We start from the raw sequence: 27,370 nt of genomic DNA, 5'->3' as shown, positions 1-27,370 counted from the left end.
GCTTTGGAAAAAAAAAAGTCTCACTATATGCTGTACTGAAAATGTATTCCATCCTTGGTTTTGTTTTTTTTTAAGTGTTAGGTGCTAATTTCATTCACGTAATCCTAGCTTGTATATTTCTACAAAATATGATCAATAACTTTCTATTTACCATGACATTCATGGTTCTGTCATTCCTTGACCATCTTTTTTCCACTTTAAACTTGTTTGCAGTGGGTGCCCATTCTCTGTACTGTCCATCCTTGGTTGATTTATAAATTCTAAGCCTACCAACAGGGAACTGATCTAGATGAAAATGAACCCAGAAAACGAGTGATTAAAAGTAAATGGAAAATTACTAATTTGCAGATGCGTGGTCCCTGGTCCAGCTGACCACACAACCAGATAAAGGTCAGCACCAACACAAATGCAGCAAAAGGACCTCACGGTTAGGTGGGAAAGGGGCAGGACACCCTCTAAACAACAGCCCACGGGTATAACAAGTCGTGTTGATAGGCACATGGTAAAGCACAGCTGTTGCATACTGCCAGCGTGCTACAAGATTTTCTTAGAGTCTACTTCTCCTTGACTTGGAGCCTTGTCGGTTGGAGGAGCAAGGCATGGCTTCAGTTCTCAGCCAGGCAAAGCACTTCTCTTTCCAACAGAGGATGGAGGTCTCCACCAGCACACAGGATCCACTGGCACTGCCACACATAAATGATTAGAACATAAACTTCGCAATGCAAACAACAAGCAATGCACTTTGCTCTCGTTCCACCCTCTAGAAACAAAAGAATGTCGTGTCTTTTATTTCCACCATCCCCAACCCCCAGAGTTCAAAGACTTACAGGTGCTTTAAAAAAAAATACCTCCTTTTCATCAATGTGCATATTTTACCAGTTTCAAAAGCATATTAATATCCTTTGTGACTTCAGTTAAAGTAAACAGAAATAATTGGAAAGGTGACAGATAAATTATTAGAAGACAGTATTTAGGATTTGCAATACAAACTAAGCACAAAAGAAGGTAGAAAATCTTCACAGATAAATAATTTAAAAGAAAGTAACACTTTTACCTCAGCAGGGATGGTTTATTTAGGATAAGATTTTATATATATATATTTTAAGAACACTGTGTCTTCATTTTGTCCTGAGGCACACGTACAACTATTTATTATGGTCTAAATTTTAATGGAAAAAATTACAGAGGTTAATATGTGAAACATTGAAATAGCTGGCTCTAACCATTATTAATGCAATGTTTTTCTGTAAACCTACATTATACCAGGCTGTTACTTATCTCTGTATTAATCACTGTACATTAGATCAGATAAATGCAATTACTCTAAGGTAACTGTTTCAAACAATACCCAAATAAGTACTACAGAATTAATTAAAATCATTAGAGTCTTTTGTTCACTTAAAGTGTATTTTTCTCCTTTGAAATCCTTTACCACTTCCAAAGGCAAAGGATTCTCCTCCCTTTGTTGAGGACCAAACCACCTTTATAATTCTTTTCTTCTACAATTAAGTGGATGCAACTAAAGGAAATCTATGGAAAGAGGTAGCAAACACATGCAATAAGGCTTTAATAAATAGTAACAATTAAGACTTGTAACAATTAGTACCTATATATGAAAATGTATTCCACTGGAAAATGTTTGATTAAGGCAATTTACAAAAATAAGCTTCTTGGTTATTTTGTTACCTGAAGTTATGTCCCTTCCCTCAAGCAGGTGCCATATTTTGCAAAGGACATATCTCTTGACATATATGATAATGACAGATGGCACAGAAACACCTGGAACAAATAAATAAAATGCATTCCTCTGTTCGAGGTAAAGCATCCTATCTCGTAATATGAAAGCCGGCGACACGAATTTGGACACCCTAATGTCACATATTACATATATTATCCCTGCGCTGGCTCTGCTCATCAATTGTGTTTGTTGTCAGAGGCTGTGCTCCAAAAACAAAGACAGTGGGAATGTGCAGAACTGTGCAACCCCTTGGTGGAGGAACAGGCATGTCACATACCTGCAGCTTCAGCTGTGGAAAGCCACCAAGCTGTGCCATGTCACCGCTACCTTCTGCAACACCTCGGTTCAAAGAAAGGTGTGTGACATGCCTGCCTCTCACTTCAAAGACACGTATGCCGCGTGGCAAAAAACTGCTGCAAGCCCCTTCTCATGTTTTGGATCAGCATTTTATATTTGGGTTTTTTATTCCTTCTCCCACATGGTGCTAATAAATGGAGGAAAATCGTTTCCATTTTACACACCCTGAAAGCATCAGATTTCGAAAGATAGTGTCAGACCTGTCACCTTACATGTATATGCGTTTTTGACTATTCACACTGAGCCTGGCTTTTGCATTTCATAGCGCTGAGCTGGCACTTTTGAGAACACGCTTTCTTTAAGTAGTATCGAACATATGTATGCAGGTTTGTGCATCATGGGCTGACACACAGATTTTTATTTTGTGGAAATATATTGTAGGCCTTATCCAAAATCTGCAAGGCAATGGAGCAAGCCTCCTACCAGTAAAATTAGTGACTCTGCACTAAAGGCAATAAAGCAAAACTGATTTACATGAATCTCATATGTTCCTTTGCATAATGCATTTACTGCAAACCGCTAATCAATCTGCATTTACAGGATGGTCTGGACTTTCATGTCTAAAGTACCTTATTTCCAAAAGAAAAACATCCTCATGGATATTTTTGCATCTGAGATGAAAATATAAGATCTCCATTTGGACAATATTTTCATCATGGAAGATACTCAAGCACCTTAAGTTAATGTTTTAGGAAACAGCTTAAGTGCCACTTGTCTGAGATACACACAAATGAACTAGAAAATGGGACTGTAAAGGACACTGTATACATTTGTAAATGTTAATATTTCTTCTTATTATCGCTTTTATCAGTCAAACTTCTGAACCATTGAATAATGTCTAAGAACATCTTAGCTTACCATCCACACTGGAATTCTCTTTGAGAAATTATGTATTTCCCAACAGCATGATCTTTTCAGACACTTTCTACCCACTGCATAAAGAAAGACAGTCACACAGCCCTTCATGCTGGCTCTGACAACTTTCCTGGACAATGTGTAGCTTGTGGAGTGGCTTTCGCAGGGGGGACTTCCTGGGAAGCAAAGCTTTCCAGGTTTCAAAAATATATTCCTTTGAAAAAGAGGCAGGCTTGTGCAGAGAAACTAGATGATGCAAGTGGTGACACAAACAGGTTGCTGTGGGGTAACTTCAGGCTGGAGTTATACCAAGATAACTGCCTGTATGCAAGATATTTACCCTATCATAAATACCATTTCTTTTACCATGTAGGTTTATGAGCAGGTATTGTGGTTCAGCTGGTGCACTACAGTACTAAAATGTTCCTTATTCTTACACACTTGTTCATATTCTTATAGTACCTTAATAAGACAGCTTCTGAAATCAACATCATTTGGTCTTTTTCCTATATAACTTTTTTAAAGTTTCACAATTTTAATAGAATTTCTAAAAATTTCTAACAATGTTTTATTTCAAAAGATTGTTTTTCCACAGTGTCTTTTTCCTATGCCGTGTTAATTGGGCAGTACTTGCAACATGACTTACGTTATACATGAGTCCTCATCTGAGGGTGAAGGAATCAAGCAGCTCCACTTTTATGTGGTATTAGTACCATTCTCTTACCCAAGTGAAAACTCTGTCATGGGTGAAGAGATCTAGTCGATACTCAGACAGGGGTTGAACTACTTTGTCCATTTACCATGAACTAGATTCTTGATTTCTTATGCAGAGGTTGCCAATCAACCAGAAACCCAGAACACTTCAAATTGGTAAGTGGTATAATTTCTGTCTCTGTGTGTGCCTTTACATGCCTTTCTTCTATAACAGAGAACTGTAAATACAAATATCCATATTTATTATACATATTTATTTTTAATAGAGAAAACAGAAACAAAGCTTAGACCTCCTGGGAGCTGCAGCTACCTAGATCTTTTGAGGATTTGTTTTATTTTGCATGGGCCAAATCCAACATTCACAGATGTCAATAAGCAGACTCTCACTGAACTCAACAGGATTCATTATACTGTTGATATTTATGGAAATCAGTTTGTACAAGCTGGCAAATTTCAATGGCTTTAGGCTAGTTATTTTTACATATACAGCTTTAAGAACATCAATTAACTGAACAACTGCATTCGTATTGCTCCAGACCTCTGATTAAGTCATATTCCTTCTACTATTGTTAATTCAGCAATAGCTCTCGCAAGATTTCTACAATACCTGAAACTTCTGTTGTTGCCTTCGCAATAGTTTGTCCATTTCCCTCTGCCTAACACCCTTTCTTGAAAGGACCTGTTTCTCTGCCGTTTTCAATTAAAACTGAGCTGAGCTCTCTTGCAATAGAAGATGCAGCCCTGTATCCAACATAATATTGTTTGGGTCTCAAAAAATAGAAAGAATTCTTAATCCTAAATTTGTAGTTCCAGTGTAACACAATAAAAATATTCTCTCAGCAATAGTATTACATCATTTATTAATGTTATTATAAGAGTTAGAACAACTCCTTTTTTCAAAATGTACACACTTGAGCCATACTAATTCTAAAACAGTTTAAACCTGAGAAGACCAAAAGTTGGTCAACTTCCCTTTTTCACTAACAAATATAACATATGGGTCAAAAATATTGGGAAATCAGATTGAAGAGTTGTCACCATATACTTATAGGATATATTGATGTAGAAATTACTTACACAAGCACAGTAACATAAAGGCAAGTGAGCAAGCCAGCAACTCTCCAGAGAGCAAGAAAGCACAAAGTTAGGGAAATATGAGCATAGAGAATCCAAACATAATCTCGTCCTGCCGTTATTCATAGAAAGATTAAAATGTAAGCATGGAATCAGACACAACTTATTTATATAAAATTTATCCTAGAGAGCTTGTTAGCTGCAATCAACTTATCACTCCTGTGAGGCAGAAATCTGACCAGCGTTCTCCAGAAAGAAGCAAAATGTTGAGGAAGCTCTCTGTAACCTCACATATTTTCTCCCAAGATCTTCTGGGGCACAAACAAGAAACAGCAACAAGAAAAAGGCTGATCATATCTCAAACTAGCAGCAGTGACTATCTGAATTTTAGCTACCTCTTAGGTTTCCATAAAAAAGGCTGAAAATCTCGAACTCCGTATCTGCCAAACATTTAGAAACAAATTTAGTATACTTTATTTTAAAAAAATGCTACACAGAATAATTGTAGACTTACTAAGCCAAGGTATTTTTGAGATGACAAGGATGCATTAATAAGCTTACACAATTAAACTAGACCATTTCAAGTGACAGCTTTTGCTTGTATAAATGTCTTTTCTTCATAACCACAAAATATATGTGAAGAGATCACCAAAGATGACCTTTATGTACCTCAATGCACTACAACTGATTTCCTATCAACAGGCTATTTTTTCAGGATTTCTGCAGCACCAAGTGCTTAAGGTCAGAATCTTGAACTCCTTAATTTAATGAAAGGATGATCTTCATTAAAAACTTTGCAGTTTTAGAAAGCCTACTTTCTCCAAAAGCAATACACTCATATCTAGCCTCTTAATTATATTCTGTAAGTCAATATGGGCAGCCATGTGAAATCTTAAATGTATTGAAATTTTTCTCCATTTTCCCTGTATATTCCAGAAAGCTGTTACGTTCATTCTTTGTCCCCCAAGCACTGAGGAAGCTGGATGATGTTATTGTCAGGCCACTCTTAATCACCTCTGAAGGGTCAAGGTGATTGGGGAAGGTTTCTTCCTTCCTAAGAAAGGAAGTAAAAGTTAACCCTATCTTCAAACAGGGTAAGAAAGAGGATCAAGGGAACTAAAAGCTGGTCAGCCTCATCTTGATTCCTGGGCAGGTGAGGGACCAAACCCTCTTGTAGGTAATTTCCAAACACATTAAGGATGTGAAGGTGATTTGGAGTAGTCGACACAGATTTATAAAGGGTAAATCATGCTTGACCTACCTGACGGACCTCTACAAGGAAATGACTAGCTTGGTGGATGCGTGAAGAGTAGAGGATGTTGCCTGTCTTGATTTTAGCAAGGCTCTCAACTTGTCTCTTATAGCATTTTCATAGCCAAACTGATGAAGTAAGTACAGACTAGCATACATGGACTGTGAGGTGGACTTAAAGATGGTTGAACTGATGAGCTTAAAGTGTTGTTACCAGCAGCACAAAGTACAGTTTGTGAATTTTAACAAAGGCAAATGTGAAGTCCTGCATGTGGGGAGGAATAACACAAGGCAATGGTACGGGCTGAGTGCTGACCAGCTGGAAAGCAGCTTGGCAGAGAAGCCCTTACAGCAAAGGCCAACAGCCTCCTGTGCTGTGTTAGGCAAAGAGTTACCAACAGGTTGAGGGAGGTGATCCTTCCCCTCTGGTCAGCACTGGTGAGACACACCTGGAGTGTTCTGTCCAGTTCTGGGCTTTCCAGTACACGAAAGACATGGACATAATGGAGAAAAATTCAGAAAAGGGCCACGAAGGTGATTAAGGCGTTGATTAAGGCATCCTTCATACAAGGAGAGACTGAAAGAGCTGGAACTGTTCAGCCTAGGGAAAAGAAGGCTCAGGGGGATCTTACCGGTGTTCACAAATACCTGGTGGAGTATAGAAGAGAGAGCCAGAGTCTCCTCAGTGATGCCCAGTGACAGGACAAGAGGCAACAGGCGTAAGCTGAAACACCGTAAATTCCATCCGAACATAAGAAAAAATTTTTTTCTACTGTAAGGGTGGTCAAACATTGGGCCAAGTTGCCCAGATTGGCTGTGGAGATTCCACAGCCAATTTGATTACCTTGGAGGTAATCAAAACCTGACTGGACATGGTCGTGGACAACCTACTGTGACTACTTCGAGCAGGAGGGTTGGACTCCAGGATCTCCAGGGGTCCCTGCCAGTCTCATCCATTCTGTGACTCATATCTGATAGGTACCAGATACTTTTGCTAAATTAGTAGCTGTGTGAGAATAATCAAGAAATAAGATGAAGGTATGTATCCAAGCAAAACATTGCAGAATAGAAATCATATATCAGTCAATGAGCTTTTTGAGCATATTCTACAAAAGCATGAAAACTTAAAAAATGTCAAGTTTAAGTGGTGGGAAGATGTTGCCTTTTGCACTCAAAGTCTGACATGAAATACAAAATATGTTGTTACCTGTCCAAGTTATGTACACAGGTGGATTAGGCTTTTTTGTACAAGATCTATTATTTTGTACCAGTTTTTTTTTTTTTTTTAAGTAACTACCATCCCATAGGAATCTATGGTTGGAGCTTGTGTTTTATACCAACAAAAATAAGCAGCCACTGCACTCTGATAAGATCTGGCTCTTCAGAAGAGCACGGATAACCTTGGCTTTTGTTCCTACTTGGTTTGGGTTCCGTTTTTTGAGACACGTTACCCACTGGGAATCCTTTCATTCTCCACAACTGACAGGTATTCATAAATTCAGAATTTAATAGAAAACAACAGGGACAAAGGGAGAACATACAAGTGACATTACATTCATGGACTCAGCAACATATTTGTAAATTTTATTATCAACAGGACAGAAAACATCAGTTCAACAGTGGAGAGCATTTTTCTTTGCGTGGCACCTATGCATTTTGCCTTCATAAGCTTCTATACAGAATATAACAGAAATTATTAGGCACTGAAGTTAGTCTAACTTTTTCTTCCAAGCCTAGTTTTACTAAAAGAGCTGAAACATTTAAATCCACCAAAAGAAATGGGCAATGTCTTTTCATACCATATTTCCCACAACGCTTAGTTTCCCGCTGCAAATCATTAAACAGCCAACAGATGCATTTTGTTTTCTGCTTGCACATGTGCAAGCAATTCTTCTTGAAGGACAAAAGTAACATTAGTTTGTGCTCCTGTTATAGTTCATCATAATGTCATCACTGGAACTCCTGCCTCAAACTAAATGTTGATTTTAAAAATTAATTAATTTATTTTTTTATTCTTCATTTCTTCTGAGCATCTTTAACTACACTTGCCAGCACCACGTTAAGTGGCATTCATCAAAAGATTTTTGGGAAGGTGGTTTAAAGTTCACAGTGTGAACAAGACAGTGACAGATTGTTCATAGAAAGTAACAACATAAGCCCTACAGACAATAAGGTGAAGACCTTATGATTATTATCTTCCAGGAAACCACACAAGCCAGTCTTTGCTCTGGATCTGAGGCAAACAGCAAGAAAGTTTTCTTTTCCCCTCCTCCCTCTCTTTTGTTTCAGCTGTGAAACGCAAAGCAAATATACTTCAGTGTCATGATTTTTTGTTGGCACCTTTCCATAGCCAATTCCATTCATGCAGAAAAGGGATGAAATTCCATCATTCGAGCATGACATCTCAAAATTCAAACTTAATGAGAGCTTTGGCAGCTTCTGTCGAAGGCAGACAGTGATTAACAAAACACTTCAGAGTACAAGGCACAGCAGTGCTCAAAGAAAACAGTGATGATCTCCACTTAATTGTAGAAAAGCCCAAAGCATCTGCCAGCAGAGGAGAGCTCGAGCCATAAGGAGCTATTGCTCAGATAGGCTGTCATCTCCAGAGATCAACAACCATATGCTCAGCTCAAGCGCAAACTCCAAAGAAGTTAATTTTCTGACAAAATACAGGGATAAATATGACATTCAAACAAGTGTGCTCACTCATCCTGAACACACGTTCATCTGCACGTATCAGATTTATGCATCGTTTAAACAGAAGCAAATATAATTTGTTTGGAACACAAACATTACTGTATGAGCACAGGTATAATTAATCTTTGTCCGCTCCACAGGTTCTTGTGTTCCACTGGTTAATGCTTACAGTAAACTTTTGATGAATGAATACGCTCACCTGTTGCACACTGTCTCACTACGTAAAATATCCACCATCGTCTTTTCTGCTACCTAGGATGGGCACAGTTATCGCCTCTTCAGCTGCAGCAATAGATTTTTATCCCAGTTTTATGGCAGTGTAAGGTTCATTTCTAAATGCCAAGGACAAGGACTTTGAAAAAATTCAAACTACAAGCAAGCTTATTTTAAGAAAATTATCACCTAAGTGTGCAGAGCTAGGAAAAGCTTAATTAGTCTACAAATATATTAACTCTTTTGTACTTATTTAGTGCCTCATAGCCAACGAATGGAAATACGTTATTAAAATGTATATGCCTGGCAGCAAGAAATTAACAGAAGGGAAAAGGTCAATCTAAAAGGGGAATGTACTAGAAAAACACATGTTGTTGAATATAAAGTTAAATGTACTTTCAGTTTGTCAAGAAACTTTTTCATCCTTTTTTTTTTTTTAACAATTACCTCAAATGCCCTTCTGCTATATCAAGTATAGAATATTTTGACTTTGAAAATAATTTACCCAAACACCTAGGAAGCATTCTATGTACTGACTGAGATAGGATCTCCAGATAGATCTAGTCATGACCAACTCTCTTTAATGTGAGCATGTCACATGCATCACATCTGCATGGGTCCAAATTATCCTAATTCTGCCCTGTGCTTATCCAAAAACTGCATTCAAACTCCCAACTCTCAGTCTCCATGCTGGCTTTGGGACATGCTTTAGGCCTTCTGAAGCAACAACACTCATCGTAAGGAGGAGTTTGAGGAAAAAGGAGATCAGCCAGTCATTTGATACACTATTTTCACAAGTTTCATCACTCAGTTTAAGTACATTTCTAATAAAGATGTGCGGAAAGTATGAGATAGTAACTCAGTAAGTGGCTGAATTCAGCCTCATTGCCAAACAGATGTTTGTTTCCTTAATTGTGAGACAGCCTGAAGAAACCAGGATATTGTGGATATCTAGAAGTATTAAAGAAAATAAGGCCTGTCCCTGGCAGCATAGCTACATGAAGCTTCATTGAAAGATTTGTTTCAGATGTAGAATAGCAATGCTGTAAATAGCAACAATGCAAAAGAAAATTATAATCAACATGTGTCCTTAAATGAGTGGAAGTAGAAAAATTGGCTGCAATCGTTAACTTTCTCATTTCAGCTTCTTTTTTTTTTTTTTTTTTTTCTTTTTTTCTTTTTTGGTATTGATTCTTAGGCATACTTCTTGGTAAGCTGCTAAAATACAGCAGTATGATAAAGCATGTGGAAATATCTGAAGGTAGAAAAGGATCCCTCATGCTGCAGCAGGATGAGTTGGAGCAGAGATTTACACGGCACAAATGAAGAGTGGCACATGAACTCCACACGCTGCTTAGCAGCACAGAAAATATGGACAGTTCGAGAAAGTCCCGATAGGCCAGTCGTGGACAGGTTTAACGACGGGCTTTTGTACCCCATGATTCAAGCACACCCTTCATCCCTTTTCTTTCAGCAGCAACTGCAAAGCCTTTGAGCTTCCTCAGGAATTCCCTGGGAAGTGCTACTTTCCACTGATAGGAAAATAAAATTATGTCTCAGTTATACAGAAAACTGTGGGCTGTATCTTTTATTTTGACTGAAAATAGCATGTAATGGGAGCTTTGTTACACCTTCAGCTGCAACACACCTGGGGCTGAATAGCATCAGCATTTCCCTCATTTTTGGGGCAGACTACTTTGTGGAGTAACACCAGCGGAGGAAGCAGTACTTAGCAGAGTCACTACATATAAACAGCTCAGCTGTGAGCCTCACAAAGGGCTCTGTTGTGCTATCTCACGGCACAGCCAATAACGTACAAAATGAAAAAACCTCTGCCAAGTGCACGGAAAATGCAGTCGATGTCGTGCCATTGCTCTCACTAGACTGTTTGTTATGGGCAGAGCAGCTTACGAGAAGCAGAGCCAAAAAAAATCAGCCACACCCCTGAGCACAATAGCAACAAACTCTTTTCAATAAAATTTCTTTGGGAAAAAAAAAAAGAAAAAGAAGCAATTTTTAGAATGCAGATATTGCTGTTTTTTAGAATGTAGATATTGCTGCACTGCCATCACCTAGAGATTCCTCCAGTAGATTGTGGGATAAGAGAAATTTAATTTATCTACTTTTAAAATTATAGTATACCATAGTTTTATAAACAAAATAATCTCTAAAATGTGTTACATTCTACTCCAAAGAAGATAAGTTTTTTAATTATAGAATAGCTAGTAGAGTATCAAAAAACTGGTACTGAACAATAAGAATTGATGTGACTTGCAAAATAAAAGGAGAAACAGTTACGTAGGGCCCAATTTAACAAGCAACTTAAACATACACTTTATTTTTAGTGTGTAGATATTCTAATTAAAGCGAATAGGATTTAACACATGCTTAAAATGAAATATATGCAAATTTTTTCCTGAATCAGAACCTTCTTTCAGATTCTGTCACTCATATCTCCAGCAAAGTTAACAAAATAAGCAATTAGCACCTCACACTGCAAATAGTTCTCGTCTTTCAACTTGCACAAGGTGTCAGAGTCTGGCCCCTTAGGTAGCAAATATAAAGAGCACATATGTGCATGCAATACCAACAAAACAGCAGCATATAAGTATTAAAAGAAATTGTACAAGTAACTTCAAGTCTGCGTGTGCAGTTACCTAGTCTATCTTTGTAAACAACTCATGAGAAGTCAAGCACCATGCACGCTGCAGATAATAGGATTGCAATAGGATTTGGCTGCACATCTGGACCTGTTTTATTTTGGAGTACGAGAATGCTCCTCGTCTTTTTCTAGCAGCTCCATACACCATTTGGAAGAGATACATATGCTTATGAGGCATTTGTTCGTTGGGCATTCCCTAAGTTCCACCTATAGAGCCTTTTTTAGCATATAATCTTTGAAAGCTTCTAAAGTCAAAGAGAATTGCTACTACAAGGTAGCAGTGTAGGTAAATAGAAATTGCACATGAATAATTTGTGTTACTCCCATCTTGCTTCCTGATTTGAATAGTTCAGAAAAAAAAGTCGTTTGCTTGTTTTATCTCTATATAACAGATTTTGCTTATTTATTCACCTAAAAATGTTGCTGAACCTAAGCAGATTCTACCAATTTGTACCATTTTAAGCATTTTATTGCTTGTAGGAAATGTATTCTTAAATGACATATGCAGTGAATTAAAAACTTGCTTACTTCACAAAAAAGCATAATCCACTAAATACCACTATAACATCAGTACAGATCTAAGGTACATTTCCTACCGGACATCAGAAAACGTGTCATAAATGTTGTAAGGTAGCGTCCTCTTTATTGATAATGATGATCTTTTTTGTACGTCTCAGTTGATTAAAGAATGTTCCTTAATCACTTCATTTCACACAGCAAAGCACCTTTGTTCAACAGAACAAAGTGTCCTATAATGAAAGACTAAATCAATACACAAAAAGCAAGAGAGATTTCTGTGAGAGCTTATGAATATCAGAGTTAATGTTGCAGTAATGTTTTTTTGCAATACTGAATGCATTTTCACACATTTTTCTGAAGCGCTAGAGTGAGATACATGATGGAACAACAAGCATTAAGAAGAAGTCCTTTCATGGAAACCACCACTGCTGTGCCTGCTTTGTTGGGTATGTTAACTGAACCCTTGTATTTTCTGCTGAATTTTACGCAAAGACATCAGGTAGTACCTTCCCTTTGAATTTTTTAGGCCTCATTCTCAAAATGAACTTAAAGCACAAACCAAGGATACATAGTAATTTCTCTTTGATTGAAATGGAACTACAATTGTCCTTGCTATTGGCAGTAACATTAGAGATAGCTAGGTATTGACAGTGCCCAAAAATCTATTCAGCTGTTGAAACAAGCATGTTCTGGATTCTTCATTAAATTGCATCAGCAGGAGTTTACAGTACTACCACAGTCCCTGACTATATGACTGCAAAAACAAGTGTTGGTTTTCTGTAGTGCTGGAGAAACATATTCTATCAGACCTGCCTCACCACCAGAAAACAAGCAGGCATGTGGAGGAAGGTACTGGTACTGAACAATAAGGTGGAAATATCTGATGGTAGAAAAGGTGGAAATATCTGATGCCTAAATGATCCCAAGGAACTATAAGGTTTCCACAGAAAGCAATCGTATCCAGAGAGTTTGGGGTTTTTTTATACACAATGAATAGCAGGTTTGACTGACTTAACTGAAGCCACAGACCTGTCAGCTTCGCCATAGTAGCAGGTGACTCACCCTAAGCAGACAGCCAGGTACAAAGGAAAAGGCAAACCCAACCCGAATAGGAGAACAACCATACCACCTCTGGGAAGCTGTTGTATTGGTATACAGAGTAACATGGAATAAATGTGCGCGGGGGAGCTGGCGTATGATGGACTGGGGAGGAGAAAAGGAAAGAAAGAGGAAAAAAAGGTCAAATATGCCTAAAAAGGGTTTGCTATAGCTATCACACATCTGTTTTGAGCAAACACAACTCCCATTGAAGCGCTGTGTTTAGTTTAAACAGTGCTGTAAGAAAACATAACCTGCTTTGAGTTACCAATTACAGTACTTTACCACAGAAATTGTCCTTGACACTTATGGGCAGGAACGACAGCATTATTCACCTATCTGTAATAGGGTTTTTGCTTGAAAATATTTAGAACCTAAGTGAAAATACATACAAGGTTTGTTGTTTAGGTTTTTCTAGAAAAGAGCTTAATTAAGGCAGTCAAATCCAAACAGTGGCTTAAAGGAACATCCATGTAACTCTCCAGACCATAATTGTTTCTCTCCATTAAACTGAACCCTCTGCTATTGCCACCTTCAGGTTTGAACCACCGAGAACTTTTAAAGCTGTGCTTCTCAAGTCAAGTTCTTTGCAGAAAAGCAGGAAAATGCCATTAACCTTTGAAATTTTTTAGCAGCTTAGACATAGGACTTTCTTAACAACTAGTACCACAAAAATAGTCACCACACGGTGAGCCACTTCGTAAGAGCATCCATTTAGGAGCATGACTTTGTTACGTAAAAAAGTTTCCAGTGTGGGCAAACAGCTACTTCAGCGAACCCATTTGCACATGACCACAACTTGGGGGTCTGGCTAGGATGCCAGTGAAACCGTGCAAAGATGTTGTAAACCAGCTACTAGTGTGACTGGGGGTCTAACACTACCTGAAAATGGCTGTATGGGCAAAACTGAACGGGTGTTAAAGCAATGCCATGCAGGTAGGAATGAAATAGCAAGTTAAAAGTAATTCCAAGGATCACATACAAGGAGTTGCCCCCCCCAAAGCAGAGAGGGGTGGAAATGTTGAGCAATGCAGGTAGACCCCAACCAGGAGTAGAGTCCCGGCATGGAGGATCTTGAAATCTTATAGATATTCCACTACATATCTACCTATCTATATCTCAGCACTGGAAACAACTCCTCCTCATAAAGTGTAGGAAGACTGCTCTGCCCTACATCAGCCCTACCTGTTTCTTGATGATCAGAGTACCTGGTGCACTGTACCCAAACCCTTGTGCAAAGGCACGTTCTCTCCCATCCTCCTCTCAGAAGACTCCCTGACTTGCCAGCTATAGGGCATACCGAAAGGCTCTGCAAACAGGAGTCCTTTCTTTCCAAACTGTTCTCTTTTGTGCTGTGACTCAAATTCCCTCACGCAGGAGTATCTTGGAGCTAGTGGGTAAAAATGAAGAAGGTGAGCTTACCTTCTCTGCTACATTTGTATAATGACTCACCTAGAAGGCATGTTCTTTGGAGGCCTCCCAAATTAACGCCCTGAAAATGATGTAGTTAAAGAAGTTCTTCCCTATAAGTGTAAGAAAGGAGCTTAGTGCCCGTCTAGTCCTGTACATGGGTGCGCAAGAGCCTCTGCTTAGGCCCCCTGGGAATTTACTGGGACAAAACTCCATTCCTTTCGTGGTATGGAAGGCTGGTTGTCGAGGAAAGATAAAGACAATGTAAGTTAGGGACAAAAGTTTCTAAAGCCACATTTAGAGCCCAGTTCACTAGTTGTCCTTTCCTGTGGATTAAGCCCATCATTTTCTAAAGGACGCCAGAAGGAATTTAAAATGAAAGTGACAAATTTCAGTCAAAGCATAAAAGGAAATGAATTACTAATTCATAAATAATATCAAAAGGACAATTGGAAAAGTTTCCATGTAAATGTAATTCAAATGATTTTTCATATGCCCTAAAACAGTCTTTAAAAAACTTAAATGATCTTACTATTTCAGCTGGTTGATGGAAAAGTATCATGCCAACCAAAAGTACTTGGTGTAGAAATGTGTTATATTTATAATATGGTAGAGTATGTGTGCCTTAATTTAAAGATACTGCTAAAAAACCCAGAACGACAGAACTCCTCAAAATAAAAACAAAGAAAGCAAAAAAACGCATTTAGTATTTCTCACTAAGTGGCCTTCAATGTAATACAAGAATACAGAAAAACTAGTTTTCTAGTTGTGTGTAAAATAGTAAGAGATGTCAACAATGTGCTGGTACAGCAAATCAATCACTTTTTCAAATTATATGTTGAATACTAAAAAAAATAAATTTCCAATTTTTTATCCATCTTTGGAGATATTTTCAAGGATATGATCCTGTCAGTAACTTCATATGGCAGCTGTAAAAAATCAGGACCAGGAGATATGAGGTAAGCCCAACCATGCAGCTGGACAGGAAAATATTTAAGATTTTAAAAATTCATAATCTGAATTACAAAAAAAAGAAAAACATTAGTTCTGCCAAATATGAATACTGCTATTGATAATTTTGAATAATTTGGATTGCTATTCATCATTTTTACTTGAGTCTTGAACATTTATACTGTAATCAGCACAAATTTTAAGAGCTTATTTGAACAAGGAAATAATTTGAGAAAATATTTCTTTGGTTTGGAACTATCAAAATATTAATTTTCATCAATGGTGAATATTTACAAATAAAGAAGATTTCAAAAATTAGTGTTTGAATTACAGTGAAGGGGCCTGGAAGACAACAAGCATCTACCAATTCTGACAAGCATCAAGACTGTGAAGACTAATTTTCAAAAACCTTGAACACAAATTTTGAACAAAAGCAAATATCATTTGCAAATGCACATCTTTGAAAATGAAATTCTGCTGAATCACCAGCTATTTATAAAAACTGAGGTGCGGTTTACATGTTTCAATTTCCCACAGTGAATAGCAGTAATTTTCCCACTTCATCCCCAATGCTTAGTATTAAGTATTGTTTATAAAGTTCTTTGCAATTTCTCTATTAATACATCTGCATTAATACAAAGTAATTAATAACCTAACCCTCAGGCAAGAGCAACTAAAAATTAGAAAGATGTTTTCCTTCTTTATTTCCTTCCTTGCTTCCTTTCTGTCTCTCTCCCTGCTTCTCTTCTCTCCTCTTTGTCTCTCTCTATGTGTGTGCATGTGCACATGCGTGTGTGTGTAGCAACACTTTCTTAATTCTTACGTGATCTCTGGGGAAATTATCATAAGATAAGATTTGAAAACTTCAGATAGACTGGTCAGACGGGCTTGAATATTTTTACCATACAACACTACACCTTTAGAAAAGAAAATGCATGCTCTTATTTCGTCAGTCAAGTTCTCATTCTTATGGAGGACAGTTGTCAAAAGATTTTGAAAAAAGAGGAAGAGTGGCATGAATGAAAAGAGTAGATGTGCTTCATAAAAAGAAGGATCATTTGGGGAACATAGTTAAAACATTTGCAAAATTCTAGCACTGGTATCTGTAAGGAAGACAGAAGAGTTGCAGAAGATCAACCATTCAAATTTTAATTTTATATTTTCTTACCTTGACTTTAGACACAACGCTATGATCAGTTTTGCCAAATGGAAAATACGTTGCAACAAACGTTAGTTATTTGAGACAAAGGTTTGAAACATGTTGCCACTTTTGTTTTTAGGTAATAGTTTTAGTAATAGTTTTAGGTCTCTTCTGGAAACAAAAACTTTTATATACACAACGGGACAAATTAAGGTCCTTCCAGACAGGCCAAGTACAAACCCTGTTAAGTGGACAATTTACACAATAGCTGAGGTGCTGACGAGAAACCTCTGTGCAAGGCAAAAAATAATAAATGCGGTGCAGCATTACAGCACGGTCCGCTGTTGTGTTAGTAGGCTCACACCATGACTCAAAAAGAGATTACACATTTACATGGGTAACAAGCCTATCCAGAGACACCATGGCTAGTGCTAACCAGAATTTTAAAGGGTTATTAAAACCACACTTCTGAATATGAACTATTCTATTATAAATTATTATCTAACGGGTTAAAATTTTCCTTGTATCTTTGTAATTTGGGATTCCTGGATATATATCTAGATATAAATTACTGGAGTAAAGTAACCCCAAATTTCATTCAGAGTGGCTAACACTTTTTTTTCGCAGCTACATCACAAATTTGGAGCAGGTAGACCACAGTTCGACATCCAACAAACATATCCTTACCAACATCCTTAAACACACCCGAACGATGAAGAGGAAGGGGAGGAGAGGACCTCTATTTCGACACAGAGGATTTCTCCTAAACAAATATGAGATGTAATTACTTTTCAGTCCTTCTCTTCTACCACCTACTTCATGGTGTGTCAAGGATATAGAGCTCCACAACACCTTGACACTCCAGTTTCTCTGACAGTCCCATGCCGATTTGGTACACCTTTATAAAAAGCCTTAAATAAAGCATGACCACATAACTTCCTCTGGTTAGCAGCCCTCAAGCACTTTCTGTGTCACAGATGTTTCATCTACATGAAATACTCTGGTTGCATTGACTCTAATAGTATATTAATAATGAAATATTCAAATTAATATTTCTATTGTAATAACACAGAATTTCTACAGCTACCAGACAGACATAAAATTTACAGATACAGTTTCTACTGTGGATTTTTTTTTTCCTTTGTTTAAGAGGCTGAAGTAATTTATCTGTTTCTAAATACTCCAGCAACCACTTACAAAAAAGACAAATATTTTCATCTTGTGTTTGCAATAATGTCAGAGAAGCTTCAATCACAGTCATTAGAAAACATCGTCTAAAGCTCCTAATGGGACCTAATATTAAAAAAAAAATTCAAAAAGCTAAAAGGGCATTATTTGCTCAAAAATATCTGGTTTTCCAACTATCTTAACTCCAACTACATGTAAAATATGTGGACTAAGCTATAAAAGCTATACATTCACATAGACCATTAGCTGTTGTGAGAAACTATTCTTCTTGCATAGCAGCCACATAATACAAATTACTGGATTTCTATTTCACAGCTATATGATCACTCGCCTTACCCTAAAAATCCTCATCTCGACACCTGATCAGCCATCAGAGCAAATTTCATCACTGATAAGACTTAATTTTCAAGAAGGGATAATATACTTATCCAAAATACTATCAAATAAAAATAACCAGTTGCTGAGATTGAAAGCAAATCCCTGTGACAAAGCCGTAGTACTTCAGTCCATACTAAAAAATGGCTTGGTGGAGCTGAAAAGATTTGGTACTCAGACTGATTCAGTTCTCACCTTTCCTTTAGACATTCCCTGTTTCATAGGTTGGAGGATTTGTGATAATCTTTGCATTTTTATCTGTCAGGGATTCTCGAAAAAGACCTGTATCTTGTCTATTTATCTTGTTACAAAATAAAAAATAAAAGCACTAGTATTTTGGTCAAACTTTGGATAAACACAACAGAGCACAAGACAGTGCCTTTTCCGTTGAACAAATAAAATGAATCCTTTTAGCAATTTTTCTACTTTTTTTTTTTTTCTTGTTGGAAACCTCTGATGTGTGAAAAGTTACCCTAAGGTATAAGAGGCAAGGATCCAAAGGCTCTTCAGGTCAGTACAGCACTTTATCACAAGAAAATATCATTACTGACATTTTAAAAAGATCAGGTATAATAGTCTGACAATAGTAAGTACATACTACCTTTATATCAGCTACCGTTCAAATACTACCTCCTTTAACCGAGTATAAAATGTATTTCTTACACAGAACATCTCGATTCATGTGTACCACACCAATATAGAATTTCACGACCTCCCGTGTTCTGTCTGTAGGACTCTGTTCCTATGCATTTGCCATGTGCTCCTTTTGACAAGATCAGGACTGCTATACGTAAGCTCCTTGTCCTCTTTGCCATCATGAATGATGAAAAGAGAGACAGAGGAGAAAAAAATATTCAAGGACCTGTTTCTTAATTCTGTTGCATGTTGTTGTACCACTCTTATTGCACCGGCAGGGAGAGGGGAGGAGAGGCTAAAAGTGTTCATCTACCATTGAAATAAAAGAAGGTTTACCACAAAAGGTATGATTCTGTAATTGCTTCAAGTGTGCAACTCTGACAGAAATTTAAAAAAATATAAAAAACCCTCAAAACCAAAAACCACAAGGAACTGCCATGCTAAAAGCACCTGAGGGATTGCACATGAATATTCTTATTTCTTAAACATTATCTACAGGCCCTCAAAACAGCTGGTTTGTCCTTCTCCACAGATGTTGTCATTAAAGACAGGGTTTCCCCAATTACAAGAACGTTCCAGTGTCAAAGAGAGGGCAGCTGCAGAAACCTGGCCAACACCTGCAGGGAAAGGTGCAGGCTAGATTTCTTTTGGCTATTCGAATAGATGAACTGGACACTAGTTTGCCTGAAGACCTATGGACGCACAAGAGATTCACCCCCTTTATAACCTGAGCTCAGCAGAGCCCTGTGGATACATCTTGGGACATCCCACTTTGGAAATTTCCCCTTAATTGACAAATAGGATAGGATTTAACATTAGCATTGCTTCTTAATATCATCAAACTAACACTAAAGTAGGATTTCTGAACAACTTAATTAGTATTCAGCATATTTTCAGAACTCACTTTAAATATTTCTTTCCTTCAAGCACATGGTTAAGCACTTTAATATGATTCAGTGTAATATGACTAACAGAATTCATTAACATAGTATTTAATTATTTGACTGTGAAATCTTAGTTTCCCCATCTAATTGTAAACACCCAAAATACAGATTGCAGTGACTGCCTGCCACCCTTCTCATAAGAGAGGCTGGAAAATGATAGACAGGCAACAAAAGGAGAGACGTTTTCTTTTCCAAAGAAGAAAGTTGCAGGAAGAGTTCATGGAGGGCTTGCACAGCTTGGCCAGCTTCAGCAGAGTGGCCAAGCAGAAAGACTGGCAGGAGACAGGACTGATTTGCATCTCCCTTGCACCATACTGTAAGATGTGAAGAATCAGACATATAGGGCAGTGGTGCAAGGCTAATGTTAATATCATCATTTACCAATTATACAGGGAGCGTAAAAGATGATGACTTGAAGCGCTACACAGAAGAAAGTGATGTAGCAGCTGTACGGGACTGACAGCTAATCCAGGTCATACAGCCAAACTGAGCTGCCACCTTGCCTACCTGTATCGTCTATTACACTGGTCCTTATAAACACTGCTTAGTTCATGGGATCGGCACCCTGAAGCTAGAGACTGATTTTTTTCCTCGAGTGGTGTACTTTATCATCATAGACCTGGGATTTCTTGTGGCTCTGTTTTCCTTTTAACCGTTTACTCCTGTTCCAACACCATCAACAGTGGTTGTTTTTGACAGTCTTAGCAAGTCTGCTGCAGCTAGTCACACTCACGGTGAATAGCTTTGCATGAGTAGGATGGATTTGCATATGCTAATGTGACATCTGGCCATTGTGCAATTTCTTATTTCTGTAACCCTTGAGTAGAAGATCTCCCTGGAAGATAAGTTAGCAATAATCACCATTCAAGCTTTCAACTCAAAGTCTTTTTTACTATATGTGTCAATCTTAATCAAAAGATCTATTACACGTAAGTCTGAAGGCAGACCAAAGAAAGCTACTTAAAATACCAGTAGGATGTTCCATGTTCATTCAGAAACAGCTGATTTGCTTTTATATAGTCAGAACTTTGAAATGAAGAATCAGAATTTAACCAAACTTGGATATTGCAAGTTTTATCTTTCCCAAGGTGAGAGTTAATTCAGACGTAGACCAATATATAACACAATTATCCAACCACAAAATCTGCACTGTGGTTAGCAGTGGTATTATAAAGACAAATGTAATTTATATGACAGCTTAACAAAGGTCAAAATGTAACCAATAGGGAAATAAAATATGACTTTTTAGCTAGAATCAATACTGATCGTGTATTTTACAAATATCTTCTTTTGCCAACTACGTTTAGGCCTTTTGATCCTACTTGCAGTAGGAATTTTAGACTTGGGCAAAAGAAAGAATGCTTTAAGTAAAGGAACATCATTAGTTCAAACCTTTGAAGTTCAGAAAGTATAATCTCAAGGGCAATTAAGATCTGAACAGATCTTCCTTTTCCAAGCAGATTATTTCAGTTTGATTCCAGAAATTTCCAGGAGAGACGTAAGATTATTTTAAAGGATACTGTCTGATCATATTTGGCCCCAAAATATTATTTTAATAAGAAAGAACTTTAAAAATCCTAAAATCACGAACACATTCATGATGCGTTTTCATTAACAGAGCGATTCTTCTCTGAACAAGTAAGTGTTCTCCTCTATTGCTTGTATTCCAAAACAGATGTGCCAACACTGGTAACTATTATAATCGTAAGTAGCCAAAAAGAAGAACTATTGTTAAAATAAATCTCTTTTTTTTGTTGTCTTCTGGGAGAGAAAGCCACTTAATAAGTTTTGGTGAGATTCAGATCACCTATATGGAAAGTCCCAATTTACCAGGAGTTAGGAACATAATTCTCAATTTGGGCCGCAATCTCTCAAACGAAAACCAGACCAGGAGTTGTGTGCAAAAAATTTGTACTTCCATTCTGGACCAAAAAAACCCTCACACTACCTGTGCTTAAGATCCCACATGTAGGCAGAAGCGACCTGATTGGAGATGCAGGCACCTAAGCCTGTAAGCAACAACAGGAGTTAGCCTTTCCAACAGTAAGCATCTGATGCTTGTTGACATCCAGCTCTAGGTGTGGAACTGATAATGGGTGTAGGAGAGGTGCTGCACTTCTAGACAGGATTTACCAACAGTTTCCAGCACGCAGAGCATTGAACCTACATATAAGGACACCTCCTCAGAAGCAGGAGATCTACATCCTACAGTGTTTGCAGTGTGATGCGCCTCGAAATCACATCCTGCTTCATGGAGCACTACTAGCAATCTTAGTTTGAGGTATTCTGAGTAAAATCTTTGTAGGTACTACCTATTGAATCTGTGCTATTGTGCATGTGGAGTAGCAGTCATGAGTTCAAAGAACAACCCATAACTCTAGCGCAGCAATTAAAGCATCCAGCTGGGTAAGGCAGACTTTGTGTACTTGACCTCCTGCTTTGGTGCGTCTTATGTATTTGAAATTAGACAATTACTGTTTTATAGACCATAGAACCATAGAACAGCCCAGGTTGGATGGGACCTCAAAAGATCATCTGGTCCAACCTTTCATGGGAAAGGGAGCCTAGATGAGATTATCCAGCACCCTGTCCAATTGCATCCTGGAACCTCCAGTGATGGGGACCTTACCATGTCCCTGTAGAGGTTGTTCCAGTGAATGATTGTTTTCACTGTAAACACATTTCTTTCCTATATCGAGATGAAAACCCCAGTGCAACTTGTACCCATGGCCCTTTTCTTCTCCATGCAGCTCCTTGTAAAGAGAGAGTCTCCGACCTTTTTGTAACCACCCTTTAACTACTGGAATTCTGTGTCTTCTCTTCTCTAGGGTGAAAAGACCTAATTCCTAGAGCAGGATGATCATGTCTCTATCTCTGTTAGCAACGGCCCGTGGATGCAGCCCAGGATCTGATCAGCCTTCATTGCTGCAGCAGTGCACTGCTGACTCACGTTCACTTGCCCACCAGGACCCCCACGTCTCTCTCAGCAAGGCTGCTCCCAGCCACACAGGTCCTAGCCTGTACTGAGCTCCTTGGTTATATTGTTCCAGGTGCAGGAATACAAATAATTTTAAAAGAAATAATTGAAGAGGCCATTTTTATATAGGGATTAAAAAAAAAAAAATTATTGTGATTCCCACCAAAGGCTTTTTTGTTATTAATGACAAGAAGATTGAAATAACTTTTAAACTTAGAAAGTCAAATGTGTTTGTTTAAAACATGGGTTGCACTTGTAAGAACAAAATGTCTTTTTCTTAAAAAGAAGGTTTTTGTCAAAATACTGAATGAACAATTTCAAGAATTTTAAAAGGCAACATAATTTTTGGATTAGCCAGTTTGGACACACATGTTCCTACAACCTTCGATTTTTATTCCAACTCAAGGAATCAACATGGGAAACAGTGGAGGGGGAGCACCAGCGAAGAGGGAAGCTGGAATGGCTGAAATCCATAGTGATTTCTGAAAATGTAGAAATACTTTTCCATTAGATTGTGTCCAATTATTTTGGTCCAGTTACAGAGCCATAATTAAACTGGATCCATAGAGCAGCTTCTAAATCTTTTCAAATGTAATGCTCTGTTGATCTAAATATAACATATCTTCGCATTATACATATTTCTTTTGATACACATAATATTGTTAGCCAAAAGTATACTAAAAATTTGATCTGTGGTGTGTAAAAGACAAATAAAACATTTAAATATATTTCCAAAATAAAGTAAATCTACAGTACAAATGATGCACTTATCAATTGTAATACGTTATGTTTTCTGTCTCATTTCAGAAGGTATTATGGTAATAATTTTGGATTTTAGCCAAGTGCTCAGCAGAGGATTTTAAACATCCTCTGAATAGACACATTTAATAGCTTTCAACCGTACAGAGCACTGCTCTTATCAGTGAGTAGCAGGAAAATGATTAATACACTTTGGGTAAACTTACACTTGGTCTTCTTTAGGTGGAGAAGGAGGCATCACTAAGGGCTGAAATCTCTAATTATATAAGAGGATATAAAAGACAGCAACTCACAGACATCAGATGCATATTCTGTAGGTCTACACAACAGATGGTGGTGTCTGGCAGTGTCTTTTCTTTTAAACAGAAAAATATTGTTATAAAAATATTCAGAATACATTTTTAGTTACTTAACCAAATGTGTGGATGAATTAGTGGGAAATGAAAGTCATGATGTGGTGCATGCAGGAGCAAAAATTTTCTATGAAATCTCATTATTTAGGATCCTTCCACTCTTATGCTGCTTTCAGCTTTAAGACGCACTAGTGTGTTCATGTCCTTGGTACTATATATTTAAATACGTCCTGAACCCATACATTTTTGATACATTTAATTTGTACTGTGGTGTATTGGGATATCCTGAATACCATGTTTTTACCCCTTCCCAATCCATTACTGCTAAAAAGAATCACTATTATCAGCCACAAAGGGAATTTTCTCTTGCAACCAAAGTTCTCTGAAGGGAGAATCCTCTGCAGACCTACACTTTGACTGACAAGTTCTTACACGTGTCTCATTATGAGTGGGTTAAATTAACATATATTCTGCCAAGCTGAAGAAAATAGCTGTGGCTAATAACCGAACATGCAGGAAATAGTCTGTAAATCTGACTATGATGAATTTCGTCAAGGTGATCCAATACTTCTGGGGTTCAGGTGAAAATATTACAATTATGTTCAAATCTAAGTAAATCCAACACATCTGCACTACTTTTTTGTTGGAACAGGTATTTCAACTCTTCTCCAAAGAGATCAGCTCTTTCCCCTGCACAGCCAAAGCACAGCATTAGAGTGAGTTAAAGTGGTCACACTGATCACAAATACACAGCTCTATACATAGTCAGATACCCAAAACCTGCAGGTCGACTTAACTGAATGAACATTTCCTGCTGAAAGGCTTTTCTCGGTACGCAAACTCTTTCTTTTCGTAAAATGGAATGTGACTACCTTATCCCCTTCTTAAACAATAGTTATAGGAAGATAGCACTCATACCTGGAGAAGGACGTTATAGGAGGAGAATAGAAGTGAAAATAAAAGATTTTCTGTGGTCTCTTTAACATTTTGCACACGTGTTCCCACACTACACAACACCAATATTTAAACCTGACCATTAAGGGGCAGTATCTTGCATTGTAAGAAATTGGGACATCTTCTGGAACAAAGATGCTGGGCAGAATGATGTTAGCCCACACAATTCTTATTTCTACTGGAATGTCTTGCTGGGGACAATTAAAATTCAGTTAAAATAACAGTTGAGACAGAATCACCAGTTCCCAACAGGCAACAACATAATCAAAGAAATAATTCATAAAGCTGGGCACAGCACTTCAGGAGCACTGGCTCTCTGTGACATCTCCAGTCAGACAGTCGCATCTTGTGAAGAACCTTCCATCTATCAAGATGGGAAGAGATGTCAATATGTTAGTGTCTTTATTGCGAAGATGCAAAATTGCAAGCCAAAATGAAAACACAAGACAATAATGATTCTGAAATTATGTCATCAAACCTTGTAAAACATTTGCTGCAGATGTTTGAAATCACCCACTAGAAAAAAAAAACTATTGATTTCAGCAGTATTTAGTGATATCTATTAAAGACTCAGTTATTTGTAAAATCTATAAATATGTTCTACAGCAGCATCAATCTAGTGACTTTTACATGAATTACAAAAACAAATGATCAAATTACCAAAACAAATGAGATCAAACTGGTAGCAAACCCTGCCAGCAAACCCCAGCGCAAAAAGAGATCCAGCAAATCACCATAATCAAACCTCCTCTTTGTTTCCTGCGTAGACACCCCGTAGCATGCACCCTAAAAGAGAGCCATGCACCATATTGCTTCAGGTCAAACACAGGGAACAGCTTCCCATGTGGCCCCACATCCGGAATGCCCTGCCACACAGATCTTCTTCCTTTAAAAGACAGGCACTCTGGCGTGGACGTGGCTCCCGACCACAGCTGTGATGTTAGAGGTGCTCTCTTAGACAGAAAGGACTTCAGTTATTTGGGCATTCATACATCGATACCAACAGGCATCCTAGGCAGAAAAAAGCCTATATAGAACTAGGTCCCTGAGGAAATGCCAGTTAATAAGTACTCTCTGCTGAAACAAATAAAATATGAATAAAACTTAGTGCTAACAGTTTTTGCGTATTTTGTACAGGTTTTCCCTTTTTTTTGTGAATAAGCTATACAGGGATTTTTTTTTTTTTTATTAACTTTTTTAATCAGTATTTGCAAAAAATAAATTAAATTACAACATAGAAGATAGGGTTTGTAACCTCAATAAAAACCATATGCATTCCCTGTACTGAAGTGTGACAAGCAGTTTCTAGGTTTCCAGCTATTTTTTTATATTTTTCACCAACACAGAAGAACCAAAGGAACTAAGAGTTCTATAAAAACAGTTTACCCAGTTTGTAATTCACAAGCCTTAGATCAGAGTTAGTTCAAGCTAAACATATTAACATTCCTAAAAATGGATCTTTTCTCCTAATGCACTTGATCAATGTGCAGAGCTTTGATCAGAGAACAACTTAAAGGTACCTTCATTTTTCATACCTGTTACTTTTATATCCAAGGAATGGGTACTGCCACTTCAGAACGAAACCATGAAAGCCTTTGCAACACTTTCATTAAATAAAAAAAGAGTTCAAAAGAGGAAAAAACAATACTTTTGCATCTCATACTCAACAACAAAGGTGGTATATAATAGTTCAATATCTCTTTCAGGTCAGAGGTGTATTAAGAAAAACATCAAGGATGATTCTGTCTAGATTTATAAGTAAGCTAAATGACACATACTGCACTTTAATCTTCTTTTGATGCATACAGTTGACAGGAGCTACAAAGGTACAATATAAAGCTTTTGAGTATTTCCCCATATATTTTGTACAAGATGGAGGAACACACCTTCTTCCATAAAATATAAATACTTGTATTTATGCATTATGTATGTGAGGTTATACAAATGAGTAAGTTCCCTAAAAGGTACCAGAGCTGAAACCCAAGGACGTACAGCTTGCAGGAAGAAAATCAATTAGCTTTGTACACTAACAATACTAAAATGAAATCCTTTCTCATTGGAGCTGATTCTAACTTAACTCTCATTTGTCCTGATGTAACTCCATAAATTTAATTAACTGCTCTGATATTATGTTGTTTAAACAAATACCATATTCTAATATATTCTGTTATATATGAATTCATTTTTGGTATTGGCTGGTTTATTTACTTTGCCATATTCTGGTATTTCAGACAGTTAACAAAAAGCTGCTTAGAAAGCTACACAGACTCGAGTAAACAAGAAAGCAATTCATTAATTACATTCATTTACCCAGAGTTGGACTTATCACAATGTCTTTATATAGCAATAAATAAACATCCTATATTTTTCACAGAAATAATTTTTCATGATTTCACAGAAGTCATGTTATAGATGTCCCACGTCTGTTTTATTGACTGGTAGCAGGCCATAACAGTAGTCTTCAAAGTAAGAAGGCTTTTTTCTTTTTCCTTGTCAATGGT

Source organism: Mycteria americana, chromosome Z (assembly GCF_035582795.1).
Source record: "Mycteria americana isolate JAX WOST 10 ecotype Jacksonville Zoo and Gardens chromosome Z, USCA_MyAme_1.0, whole genome shotgun sequence".
In the NCBI taxonomy this organism is placed as follows: Eukaryota; Metazoa; Chordata; class Aves; order Ciconiiformes; family Ciconiidae; genus Mycteria; species Mycteria americana.
The sequence above is the reverse complement of the archived record's forward strand: the minus strand, read 5'-3'. Positions refer to the sequence as shown.